Source organism: Artibeus jamaicensis, unplaced genomic scaffold (assembly GCF_021234435.1).
Source record: "Artibeus jamaicensis isolate MK-2021 breed Jamaican fruit bat unplaced genomic scaffold, CSHL_Jam_final contig_387, whole genome shotgun sequence".
Classification (NCBI taxonomy): Eukaryota; Metazoa; Chordata; class Mammalia; order Chiroptera; family Phyllostomidae; genus Artibeus; species Artibeus jamaicensis.
In genome coordinates this window covers 25,207,200-25,221,731 of record NW_026521812.1, presented here as the reverse complement: position 1 = coordinate 25,221,731, position 14,532 = coordinate 25,207,200, and positions in this window count along the sequence as shown.

The window sequence follows — 14,532 nt, the reverse complement described above, 5'->3', positions numbered from 1 at the left end:
TAAAGATTGCAATGCAAAAAATAAAATCATAATTATAGTAGAATAAAATGTAAGTTACAATATACCCTTAGTAGAAAAACTTTTCAATGTGTGACATTAAAGACAAAAATGCAAATGAAAAGACTGATAAATACAATTATAAATTTCTTTTTGTACTTAAAAAAATAGCATATATAAAATTGAAAGATAATAAACTCGGGGAAAATATTTGCAGAGTAAATATGGGAGGTTAATAGATTCAATATATAGAAATCTTATAAATCTGAAACAAAATGACAAATATCTCAATTAAACATACATAAAAAGTATACTCTAATGACTGACAGAAAGAAGAAATACAAATGTCTAGTAAATATAGAAAATAAATTTTCAATCTGATAATATTTAAATGCAAGGTAAATAAAGGTATATTGGCATGTTAAAAGTGAAAACAGAAGAAATTTTAATAGCATTTCTTAAAAAAATTCAGGACATAAACCAGACACTCAACAAACATGTGCTGAATGTTTTTCTCTACCACCTTTTATTTCTCAGTGTCCTTTGTGAAAATAAGTGTCAGTTGCACACTGTGGGGTACATTAAGATCAGAATATTGCTTCATTATTTTATTCTACTATTGATGTTTGCTTCTGTTCTTTCCTGGGTTTTCTTTAACAAGCACAAGTCATAATCACTTTAGATACCTTAAAATGTGATTCCTTAAAGATTCACATTTTAGATTCCTTTAGATACCTTAAAATATGCTAAGTGTAACCCCATTGTAACTAAAACTATAGACATTCAAAAGTAAATACAATTAGAAAATGAGTTTGCACATTTAAGTTATATCTTTACAATTAGTGCCCTGACTTGACCAGTTTAGGGTAAACCAAATTATGTTATATGTGTGTGTTTTCCTTTTAAAAAATATTTTTTGAGTCAAGACAACTGAAAACATTTTGCATATATTTTATTTCCCTTTTCTGGATGAAGAAAAAATGCTCATTCTTTTTTCCAGCCCCCACCTGCACCCTGATATCCCCCGGGCCATGGTTGCATAATCTGAAAAAATTTACCATCTCCAGCCAGATTAATTCATTCCTCCTCTGAAGGATCCCATGAGTTCCAGCCCAACCTTGGCTTTTGGCCAGTCGGAGGACAATGGGAAGGCCAGGTCAGAGCCAACACTGACCTAGTGAAACAAATACACTCTGAAATGGGCTCCGCGTGGCCTGGTCCCTTGGGTCACTGGAAAGTAATGAGGCTTCTGTGAAAATCCTGTAAACCTAAGATCATCTGAAACTAACGTATGCAAGACATTAGATGCACTTATTTCTAGATTCAGTACACAGAGGACTGGGCGAGATTTAGAGTGCTTTAGAGCAAGAAAGGAAGAGTTGAAGTCTGGGAAAATAGAAGAGGTTCACGGGAAGGTAAGTAAATTTTTATTGTAACGAACTCATGAATCCGAAAAATTATTTCATGAGAGGGTAATTTTATGATAATAGATATATTGCTAGAAATAATGTTCATAGTCTTATGGGCCTAAAGAAAAGAGGAAACCAGTGCTAGCAACAAGTAAAAATGAAGAAAATACATTGATGGAAAAGGTAAATTTCACCTTCTGACAGCTCTCTCGGTTTACTTTTCCTAATGCCAGCCTCAAATCCTTTTTTTGGGGAGTGGAGGGGTGGTGCACACTGTTTTGTTTTGGATTTTTTATTATTATTATTTCCTTGTGGAGATGATTAGAATGTTTGATGTGGGCAAGGGGAAAGAAAGTTAAAAAGTTCTTACTGCTTAATGACAGGACACACGGTCTATTAAGTTCTATGTTGCAATAAGTTTTTCAGTCTTTCTCCCCGGTGCCAACTGCCAACAATTAGTTAACTTTATTATAGAGAATAGCAGGCACATGGAGGGAGACTAATAAAAATATTTGTTGACTTTATTGTAGAGAAAATGCTTCAATTACTTTGCAAAAAGCACTGCTATGATAGACCAATCTCTCTCAGGTCATTTAAAGAGCTTTACTATAAACAATGTTTTCTTTGAAATCAATTTATTGTCATGGAACTTTATCTGAAAATCACAGATTTATCAGTGAACATAAGGCTGTGAAACTTGTAATTTATTATCCAAAAAAAAAGGAATAAAGAGAGGTCTTCAAATGTATTCAAATAAAAGGTTAGTCTCAGTGGAATAAAGGAAAATGTGCAAATTAAAATTTTATAAGCATTTTCAAGTTTTTAGTTACTTGAAACTATATAAAACTTAGAATTAGGGAAAAGTTTTAAGACCTTGACTAATTTATTAAATATTTATTCAGTCTTATAAAACATCCTTTATACATGATCAGTGGCACATCACACACACACACACACACACACACACACACACACACACACACACACCCCTCTAATGGCTGCTGCTGGGAATTCAAGAAAATAAAAAACAGTTTCTACAAGTTATATACCAAATAGTGGGATCAACTTTCTGATTTCATTTTAATTAGGCCTACTATTTGTTCTTTTTTGACTAATGCTGCTAACTGCCCAGGACTCACAGTTTACTTCCAAGGCAGCCATTTCAATGATACAAAAAAAAAAAGGGGGATTAACAGTGACAAGTCAGTGGGTTCCAGCAGAATTTTTATCATCTTTCAGGGATGTATTTCTCTGCTTTGAGATGACAAACCCAATTGTAATGGACCACATCTACCCATTGGCCTTCCTCAATGGTTATAATGTTTTTGACACAATAATTATTATTAATTTGACATATTTTGATCTTCAGGATACTACTGCAATAATGCAGTAGCAACTTAAAATAAAGCCCTACTGCATTCATTAAAGAAGTCAAAGATAAACAGTGTACTTTAATAGGTACATTATTTCACCTCTAAAAAAGGGAGGATTTCTATTTTCTGTGACTTTTGAGGTACATTTCTCATGGGATAGCCACTAGAGGGCATCATGATGCTATCCACTTAGAAAATACTTTGACTATTGATTACTCTTGAATTGATTACTCTCAAAACATTGTTCTTCATGCTCACAACCCTCATTTAAATGGATAAAAATGGAGTTGTTGAAAAGTGAACTCATTTACTTTCAATTACATCTGCATTAAGAACGTTTGGCAGAGCTGGAGACAAACAAAAGTTCCATGTTACCAGATCTACTGGATCACACCTTGCACAGAGCACAGCAGAGCAGATTTGTTGGACTCTTGTTGGACTCCTTTAACAATCCGATTTGGAGTCACTGTCAACCATGATGGTTATGTCTAGTCCCCTGTCCACACTAGGGTAATGGTGTATAATGGAAATGCCTTCAGGAAGGATCTGGAGTATCCCAAACCACAAGCCTGGACACTTGGATAAGAACTCCATCTGGACACCAAAATGAGCAGGACCTCCACCTCTGGTGGACCACAAGAACGCAGAGCTCTGACCACCCAGGGCTCAAGCTCGGCTGTACCATGGGTCGCACTCAGAGCCCCGCCCGACTTCCACTCCACTGAACACTATGCTGCCTGGCTTAATACCAATGTCTGCCTTTCTACATGGGGACACCACTAGTGACTGGGACTTCAAGCCCCGATGGTTGTTATGCTCACTTCTATCCCATAAACTACACCTCTCTGTGTGTCGCCTGCATGTGACTCTATTGGCTTATGGGGGAGGTCTCTCCGAATAAACCTGCCGCTGTGGAAGGACACGAACATGTGTGCGTGACTCCTTGCAGGGATGCTCCCTTGTTCACTACACACACCAAGAAATTTCATCTCATAAAAGAGCGGATATGGCCAAAAGAAAATGAGGCACTTTAACATGATTCTTAGAAGTAAATATTTTAGAAATTCATCCCCTGTTGAGTCACTTTTTTCATCATATGCATTCCAAGCCAAGAACCAACATTCAATGAACTGTTTCTCTGGAGATAGCCATGCTCACAGTTCCATCTGTGCTCCTCAGAAAATGTGAAGGGTAATTGCTGCTTCTTGATGTAAGACCTCTGTATGTCAGCCATTGAGGGCTTCAATCTGAAACCTGCTGATTTTAGAGAAATTGTTAGGAGTTGTTAAAAGCTGGGCCTGGATTCAGTTAATATCTTGCTTCTTTGATTTTTTTGCATCAGTCTCATGAAAGCATTTGGCAAAAGGTGGCCAGGCCACGTAGCCTTTTGTGGTACATGAATAGCCTTAGCGGAAACATGGATTACAACAAATTATTTTACCTAATGAAGTTATTTCTCAAAGGACTTAGGTTAAAATTGGTTTAACTATGTTTTGTTTCTTTAATTAATAAGCTTTTTTAAAGAGCAGTTTTAAGTTCACAGCAGCACTGCATGGAAAGTACAAGGAGTTCCCACATACCCCCATCCCTACACACATGTACTGCAACATCCCCCTCCAGTGACATTCGCACCACGGTGGTGCATTTGTGACAGTTGATGACCTACACTGACATCCCCATTGCCCACAGTGGGTAATTTACTTTACAGTTCACTCTTGGTGAAACTGTGGCTTTGACAAATGTATAATGATAGGTATCTACCGCTGTTGTATCAGACAGAGTAGTTATACTGCTCTAAAAATCCTCTGTGCTCTGCTTACTTATCCCTTCTTGAAACTCCCAATCCCTAACCCCACAGGAATCACTGATCTTTTTAGTATTACCATAGTTTAGTCCTTTCCAGAACCTCACATATCTGGAATTATAGTGTATGTAGCCTTTTCAGATTGGCTTCTTGCACTTAGTGATATGAATTTAAATTTCCCCTATGTCTTGTCTTTTTTTTTTTACCTAGAATTTCTTTTCATGGCTTGATAGTTCATTTCTTTTTAGTGCTTAATAATATTCTATTGTCTGGATATACTAGAGTTTATTTATCCACTGAGCTACTAAAGGACAATCTTGGTTGCTTCCAAGTTTTTGGCGGTTATAATAAGGCTGATGTAAACATTTGTATGCAGGTTTTTGTGTGGACATAAGTGTTCAGTTCATTTGTGTATTTTGTTTTGTTTTTAGCCAGTCTGAGCTCTCTGAGCAATGCTTTTTTAGAGTAGCTGAATTTTGTCCATTTTCATTTTGTTGACTCATAGAGAGCCATCTGATACCAGAACTGGAAGGGAATTTGGTTGGCTAATCCAACTACTCATTTTACACTTTAGGAAATTAAGTCACACACATATGAACTGGTTATTTTATCCTTCTTAAAAGTCAGACATTCCTGGGTTCTGTTGTTTTGGATTTTTTGCTTTGAGATTTGTTTTAATGTACCCACATTAGTTTTTGAACGACTAGCAAATTTTAAAGGTCTCTTAATCATTGGATTCAATCTCAGATTTTACCATTAGCTTTTCCAGGAAAAGAAAGAACCATTTAAACATTAAAAAGTACAGCAAATGAAGGGGGGTGGGCAGGACAGGGGAGAGCAATGGGGAGAAAATGGGGATAACTATAATTGAACAATAAAAAATAAAAAACAAGAACAGAATAAAAATACAGCAAGTACTATTTAAAACACAAAGCTGGGAATGAAAATAGACATGGCGAAGGAAGAAGCACTATTTTAACAAGCAGAGTTTTAGCTAAGACTTTGTCCCAAGTTGGTGGTTTCCCTCAGTGGTGCCGCAGACAAGGCTCAGCTTGCTGGCTTCCCTGCTGGCCACCAGCCTCCCTCTCTGCGGACAACTCTCGAAGCAGGACCCTGGCCTCCAGTCTAGAAAATCAGCCACAGTAGTGTAACTGGTTGCTAAATGAGAACTCTCCTATTATCTCCTTTTCTGCTGAGGTCCCAAAGCTGAGTCCCAGCTGACAACGGCTTCCTAGGGTAGTGAAGAGAAATGTGAAAGCATTTCTGCAGAGCTTGCCAACAAAATAGCCCTTACCTCAGCCTGATCAGAAGAGAAGAGAGTGTGGGTTTCTTTGAAGGGCACTGTTGAAGGAGAGGGTGGTGTTTTCCTCAATTCAAGACTCAAGAAGGCGGCTTCTCCAAGAACCATTTGCAGAGAGCGTCTTGCCGGGAGGAGACACTGACATTTGACCCCACTCACACATCTCCTCTCCCTTTCCCACCGCTGCTCTAAGCAGAGACCCAGAATGACGTCTGATTGGTTACAGAGTCCTTGGGAAAGCTTGGCCTGCATTTCCTAGAGTGTGGAGACTGTTACCTGGAAAAATGTAAAGAATAGACAAAGTCTGTGTGGATGTCCCAGCAGTTGTAAAAGCTGGGCTGGCATGGCAAGTAACCAGCCAGAGGGGCACCCCCTGCTCTAGGAATGGCAGTATCCAAGGTCCTCTGGAGAGGAGGGAAGTGTTCTCATTATGACTGATGCAGGTGCTTGCTCTGAAAGAGAAGGCTCCCAAAATTATTCAGAAAACAACACAGCACTGACCCGGTAAGGGAGCTAGCACCTCTGAGACCACCACTTGAGCTAAAAAGTGAAAGCCACATCTACCACTGCTTCTCTACATACTGGAATGTGGAGATGGACACAGGGACATTGCTGCAGAAAGGCCTCATGCTTTCACCATCTCGCTAGTTTGAAAACACAGAGAAAGCCTCAGGAAGGTGATCTCCAGCTCATTCCTGCCTTCCAAATTGCCTGGTGAGTGACTCCAACTGGCAGAAACAAATTCACATTAGACACCTACCTGCAAGGGAGTCTGGGTGTAGTTTTTATCTGTCCAGCCCCTTCTACTAGAAGCAATGCAGGAGGTTGAGTAGGCCCATCCAGACTACTCAACTCAGAACCCCATGCAAGTAAGGACCCATAACTGGGCTCCTGCTGCACAGAGACCCTTGTTGCCAGATTACAACACCAGTGGCTAAGGAAATATTTTTTCCCCTTTACCTCACCTCATCCCTCTCTCCCTCTTTTCTACCCTGGAGGAGCCTGGACAATCAGAACATGGCTGAGAGCAGTAGATAGAGGAAGGAAAAGTTAAGAGGCCCTGTCCTTTTCTTGCACTGCAGGTTTCTGAGATTGAGCTGGGCCTGCATGGTGTGGAAGAAGAAAAGCTTTGAATTAATATGAAATCAGTTTTGATATGAAGTAAAATTGGAACTTTTAACTGGGAAATTCATGACTGGTCATTAATATCAGAAGGTAGGTAGAGATGATGGTTAGTATGTTCAGCAACAAGGATAACGAGGACATTGAGCTACCAGAATGCACAGTAGGCCTAAATAATCTCCCTGACTCTGTGTTATTTCTGTACTACTAGATCCTGGTGACTTTTCAATGCTCATGAATAAATGGGTCATGTTGCAAAACTAGTGTATAGTACAGTATCAGTAGTCTAAGTCAATTCTGTTCTCTGACTAAAGTGATGCACCTGCTATCTGTACTGAGGGGCTCCATGTAAAGAGAGCATCAGGATGACTGTCTACATGTTGATGGTTTCCAATCATTGTTATTACAGGGTTAGTAGAGCTGGGGACGACATTCATTTGTTAAGCACTGCTGAAAGCACCTGGTTTTGATGTAGATTTCAAATATATCTTCCAAAATTAGCTTTTCAAAAAGTTTTAAAAATAATTCTGCTTAGCCTTGTCCTCCCTCTGCCCATATACAGCCTTACCCCCACCCAGAACATGCCTGCTCATTGTAAAAGTGAAGCCTATATGTTTTTGGTTCTTATGTTGTTCTCTGTTTTGAATCACAAATCCAAAGACTTGGTTGCTTCTTTTGTGACGATGTTGGTCTTCTTTCAAATCCTGACCCTACTTTTTTAGTTTCTTTCTTTTATTAAGCAGAATGGATATGCCGGCAGGCATTTTCTATCAGGCAGAATATCCTAAAAGAAAGGCAAGGGAACCAGCCCAATATTCTGAAATGCAAATGAGAGAATAACCAGAATTTGCCTTCAAATTGATTCAAATTAAATTACCATTTTAATACAGAGGTTATTTAAAGAAGAAAAAATCTGTGCTCATTCTTTTTCAGGATAAACCTGGGTTTCCCCAGACATGGACTGAGCCTACACATGGGCCTGTGTGCAGCCCACAGTGCCTGTGGCGGCTTCAAATGGCATGGCCACCCAGACAAGTCCTGGTGTAATTATGCCCCATCACGGGGTATGTTAGCCCCTAATTCTTGCCTTGTGCTTATCAGCAGAACAGACGAGCTTCCATTCTTCCATTTCTTTCTGAGTAGAAATAGAAGACTCAGGTGTGGGGGCCAAGAAAGAGATTTCCCTCTCAGAAACAGTGAGGTTCTTGCCTGAAGCAAGATGTTTGAAGTGTGCCATATAAAACTTCCCTTTCTGTTCCCAAATAGGCTTCACATGTCAGTGAAGATGGAAGTAGAGCGCTGTGAAAATTAAAGACAGTCTTGCCTTTCAACACAGCAGATGAGGAGCTGACTCATCCAGGACACCCTAACCAGTCCCTCTCGCCTCCTCTCTCTCTCCTCCTAGAAAACCTGGCTTTGAGGTGGATTTTCCCAAGGTCAGGGTTAACAAAATGGCACCCAGGAAGTACCACTGAAAGGACTGCCCCGGTCCCCACAGAGAGATGGGTGCACTCGAGGCAAGAAGAAAGGACGCTAAAGAGATGAGAGTAGCAAAAAGACGGGATCAAACTGAGATGGCTCCAACAGCTCAAGGCCAAATCATGATGACAGTTAGATTTATGACCCATGATGCCACTCTGGGAAAGGCACAGTCCAAGTGCTGCCCAAACACTTGACGTCCCCCAGGGCAGGGCCCAGAACCCGGCCTCAGTGCGTGCAGTGTCGTTTGTGAGAGCTCTGCCCGCAGAGCCATCAGATGGTAACAATTTCCAGTCGCTTCCAACATGAGATGGGTTTGAACTTTAATATGCAACCTAATTATGACTGCAAACACTTTGTTAAGCAAACAAACTTCAAAATCCTTTTTAAAAAACAACTCCACTCTGGTCATTTTGTATTGTACAAAGGCTTTAAAAATAAAACTGTGTGGGGAACTGGGGAATCCAGGGGCAAAAAAAAAATGAACAGAATTAAATAGTTTTAATGTAATCACCACTTGAGTACTGAATATTTGAATGTTTTCTTTCTAATCAAAACCTAGAAAATATAGTATCCTATGTTCTACTTCTGCTCTTTAGCGATTCAACTTCTACCCCAGAATTGCAGATGATATTTTTTTATTTGTTCCCAAATTTCCCCTTGCTTACTAACCTTCTTTTCTGTTTCTTAAATATCCAAGCCATTTGAGGTTTCTTCTCTACCCCGCCCTCCCTCCCATTTCTTTGGACTTTCTCATAGTTACTTTTCTTCTCTCCATTTCTTAGTTATTTTTCAAGGACTGAGATCATGACACGGCAAATGGAAATCAATGGGTATCCCCTCGTCAGGACGGACCCTCAGTGTGAGGGGATGGTGGACCCTGACGTAAGTCACCCGAAGGGACTGCTGCCCCTACCTCTCCAGGTTCTATAGACACCTGTGTTCCTCCCTGTCTTTCAGCCATGATCCCCCAGAGTTAGTTTCTCTGCTGTCTTCTCTATCTACCTGTAGCCTTTGACAAACTTTGTGAGTACTTTTCTTCATTTCCCTTCGGAGAGAAGCGGAGCATAAAGATTAGATCTCTGATTTCTACCTATCCTGTTCCATAAGTTTAAGAAGGAAATGATGCGGTGGACATGTTCTCCAGATCTGCAAAACACTGTACTCTCCTTATAAAAGGAAAAGGCTATTAAGAACAATAAACTTCAGAAGAAACCCTAACACTGCTCCCATTTGAGAACCACCTAATGTCATCTCTAAGATCAAGTTCTGCCAACCACCATCTCTCCCTGGTTTTCATTTCCAAAAGAAGAAACTGCTTGAACTCTTTGTGAAAGTGGGAAAAGTTTGAAGCCAAAATATTGTCAACAATCAAGTGCATGAGAAGACCAGTGTCTTGTAGGAAAGTCTGTCCGTGTTTAGTGTGGCAAACTCTGATTTCTTGATAAATGCTTTTTATTATCAACTAAACAGCTAACCCTCCTCCCCTCAGCCCCATGCCTCCTTCCCTCCGAAGTGAGATGTGCACTGCCTGGGAGCTCAGGGAGAGCGTGCCTCGGAGATAGCAAAAGACACACAAGAGGAAACAAACTCTCTGCTGCCTCTGGATCTCATTTGTTTGCATCTGAGGGTTGGAAAAATAGCAGTCGTCTTGGGCCATGAGGGAATTTAGTTCAAAGACAGGCCAACTTGTTCAATCGAGAAGAGATGAGAAGAAACTGGGACCCTGATGACATCACTTAAACCCTAAATTAAACAAGTCTGGAGCCACCAAACTTTCAAACATCTTGTTGTGTGAGGTGCAAATGTTCCTTATTGGTTGAGTCACTTTTAGGTGAGTTTTTATTTCTAACCAAAGCATTTTGATATTGATGGTCAGATTTAAAAAACTTGAAAGCAGAGAAACATGAAAAATGATTGCCCCGGAAACTCCATGGGCAAGCATTCTTACTTTAAATTTTGAGTGCAAAGTGCCTTGATATGGGAGAATAGTCACCAAACCTCACTGTGCGCAAACTTTAAAACACGTCTTCATCCAGCCAGTGGACCTCTTTTAATTCTATATTGGACTGATTAAAAACAAATATAGAAACTAAAAATTATACACTAAACCCATTATTTTATTAGCCCTCATAACAATGGCAATTTGGGGAACATTGACCTTGACTTGGAAATATTTCTCCTCTCATTCGCCATTTGCATTTCCTCTTCAGGAAAACAGCACAGAAACAACCAAAGCCAGCCTTCTCATGTGCGTGTAGCAGCTCGAAAATGAAATCTCTCCCTCCCTAAGCCAAAAGAAGGCCCCAGTGCGCTCATTCACATCAAAAACATGGCAATATGAGAAGGCCAATAAGCAACCTGTCACTGTTTAAGCTGTTAAAGGAATTAAACAGTGTCACCTCAAGCACAGTGTTACAACTAAAGCAAGACAAGCCCCAAGTTCTGTTTTTGTAGAATTTCTTTTTAATGAGAGTTGAAGCCTTTTGTCCTCAGTCTGCTGCTCCTTCAGTCAACAGGTCGAAGTTCCGTAACAGGCTTGCAGCCCACTTTGGGGGTGTCCTGGGGCATGGGTGCCTTGGGTTGAGGCCACGAGGAGATTCCTTTCTTCCTGACTGAGGCTTCATTGACCAGACAATGGTGAACGTCTTCCTCCCCGGCCTGATGATGAGAGTGACACAGAGCTGCCCCACAGGTGCTCCTCCCCTAAGGTCTTTCTGGACACAGATTCCTGGGCTGACAAATTCCAAGGAGATTAAAAAAAACCTGCTATATTTTCAGAATCTGTTAAGTGGAGCACTGTGTTAGGAATTAACTGCCATTACCTAACGACACCTTCCTGGGCTTCCTGTCCTCACACACATAGATCTGAGGAACGGTGGGAGTCTAATGATGAACTGACCGTGGGAATGCCCCCAAGTAGGGGACCTGGAGGGCTGGGGACCTTTTTGGGTATTAACCAGATTATCTCCTTCCTCAAACTAATCTGCCCCCGCCAGGCCATAGCCCAAATTGACTTTCACCAGAGCCTAAATGGTACCATTAGAGACATTTTCTGGGCTTTCATAATTTTTTATTTTTGTCTCTAAGAGGAATGTTCTTTTCTCTTGCTCACCATCATTCTTTCTTCTCCATGTGGTTACATTAAAATCTGTTAAGGAGATTTGATTTTAACTAATGATTCCAAGTTTATAGGCATCAGGGAGAGTCGTTTTTGCCTTGGGGAGAATCTTGGAAAACGAATATATCTTTTAAAAGTGAACACTGATAGTGTCCAAAGAAAAATGTGTTTTCTATTCTGAAAAAAAAAAAAACACTGTGCATTGTTTGATTTGACTTGGGGAGTTTCAGCTGGGTGTTTGGAACTGTGTTTTAAGTTTTAACGCAGACATTTTTCTTGACTCTCAGTGTTGAAAGAAATGGCTGGTAGGTGGTACACACACGTGTAGCATAGGGCTCATTCATGGAAATGGCTATTTTATCGGTCATAAAACTAATTAAAACCAAATTTAAAAAAAAGAAGAAGAAGAAATACTGGCAGTCGCATTCAGGATGTGCGTGTCCAACTTTGGTTTGTTACAATATTACTCCAAATGACTCCTTCATGTGGGAAAATATTTGTACTTCAAATAAATACAGGAAAATATAATTGCTGTAGACAGACAAAACAGACAAATTAGCACGTACACAAACCCTAGAGTCGAAAATAAGACAGGCTGCAGAAGTTAAAAGAAATAAAATAAGCTATATTTTTATTTCTGTTTCTTAGTGGGTTTTCACAGAATTTTTGTATGTGGGTGAAACTTAACGTTACTTGACCATGATCCCTGAGACTGGAGATGTAATCAGAAAGTAGTGTCAAAGGGAATGAAAAAATAAAATAAAAAGCAAGTAGAGACCCTAAGCAGTTTGTAGTTCAAGGAGATCTATCCAGCTACAAAGAGCTAAAAACACTCAAATATGCATTTCAAAAATGGATGAAGTCCGTGTGCAAGCAGCATTTGAACCAGAGTGCTTCTTATTCAACCAGGGTTATTTATAGAATCTAAATAGCTCTAGTAAAAGATGCTGATTATTCACATTGCTTTGGCCTAATCTTTTATTTATTCTTTCTTTTCATCAAATATTTATTAGACTCTTCTTTGTAGCAAACACTGGTGTTCTAAGAAAATAAGAGGAGGGCCTGTGCAGCCCATCATAAACAGTGACCTAAATAAGCATTTCATTAAAGTTATGATTAATGTGTAGAGAAAACTGTATGTGCTTTGAGAAAGTATTCAATGGACTCTTAACTTTGTCAGGGGCTGGGGGTTCAGGGAAGACTGCCGACTTCAGGTTACAAAAGAGGTCAGAAGAGTGAGAAAGAATTGACTAGTAGGTGAAGAAATGCTGGAAATACTCCTCAGCAGAAGACACTGAATGAGTGGCGAGAGATGTCCTGGAGCCTGCACATTCAAGGACACCAAAGGCAGCCAGAGCGTGACCTCAGGGGTGGCGTGCAGGAGGAAAGGAGGCTGACAGGTGGGCAGGGACAAGGTCACATAAGCAAGGGTGATGTGCTAAATATTGAGCAATTTGGAAAGGCACAAACCTGGCCAGTCAGAAGGGAGGCTGGCTACCAACAACCTGTGTGGCAGAACCAGTACAACTGGCTGGCCGTCAACACCACATAAAAGGCCTCGCTGGACATGTTATGGTACCAGACTTGATGCTTAGAGCCAGAAGAAGGCCCTAAAGAGTTTTCAGCAAGGGAAGCACCAGCATCAGTGTTAGTCGTAAATGTTTTCTAGAGAAAGCAACATACAGAAGATGAGCTCAGCTTATCCCTGAGCACCCACATGCAGACTCCAGGTGCTGTGGCGGGTACTGAGATAAAGAGCAAGATGGCAGCTGCTGTCCTCAGAAAGCCTTCGACTGATAGCCAAAGCCACCCAGATATGAATTACTCAGAAATCTGCTCTGGGTGGGTGGAAATGTCTGAAAGCTCTCCAGAGTGGTAGTTGGGAGCCAAGAAACAGCCTCTGCCTGAAATTCCATGTTATATCTTTCTATAGTAGAGGAAAATACCATCCCAGTGTCTCTGTATTACAGTAGGGAAATTAATAATAATAATAATAATAATAATAATAATAATAATAATAATAATTGAAGGACCCCCCCCACTCTGAGAGCTCAACAGTTATAGCTGAATCACTGCTCTCTAGGCCTGCATGAATCACTCCCATAGAGAGAAGGCCATGGAATCTCTGTGAGCATCTGATTCCCCAGGGAGCTGCCCCTGACACTCACACCTCTGTCTCCACCTGTCATCAAGAAATGGCCTTCACCTAAAGCCCAGCACCTTTCCATCGGCCCAGATGTTGCCAGGCACAGAGAGGACAAGAACTGCCAGAAACACTTTTCTGGGAGTGTTGGAATGTCTGTTGGTCAAGAGAACAGACTAGGGGATGTCTTCCCAAAATGTCCCTGCCAAGTCAAGGTGGTCTCATCTTCCCATTACTTTCCTAAAGGATAGAGCCATAGTTGGGGGTGGGGTGGGGGGGTGGGAGAGAGCAGTGTTAAAGAAAACAGGTTAAAGTCAAAATTTCATTTTTACATCTTCATTTGATGTTTTGCAAGATTACTTCAGTAACCAACTAATGCCTAAATAAAGAGAAGACCCATCATAACAGATTCAGAAAGTGCAGAACTATATAGAGCCCGTGTAGAGTGCGGAGACAGTTCTTTCTTCTCCCTCCTCTCTTCCTCGATTCTGCTCATTGCAAACATGGGCAATTTAACATGTATGCATTGGCATTTTTCTAATATGTTTTTAAATATATATATACATATATTTATCCATTTGGAAAATAAGATTCCTAGAAGTGGGACTGTAAGATGATGGGGGGGTTCACATTTTTATGTTAAAAGAACATTTCAAACTGCCCTCTAAAAAGTGATACTGTTTTACTTCTCCACCCCAAAAAATCATGTTAAATGGAGGCAGGGGAAAGAAATTACTATTTTTTCAGTGCTACTGACATTTGCTCTCATCACTCTAAGGGCTCC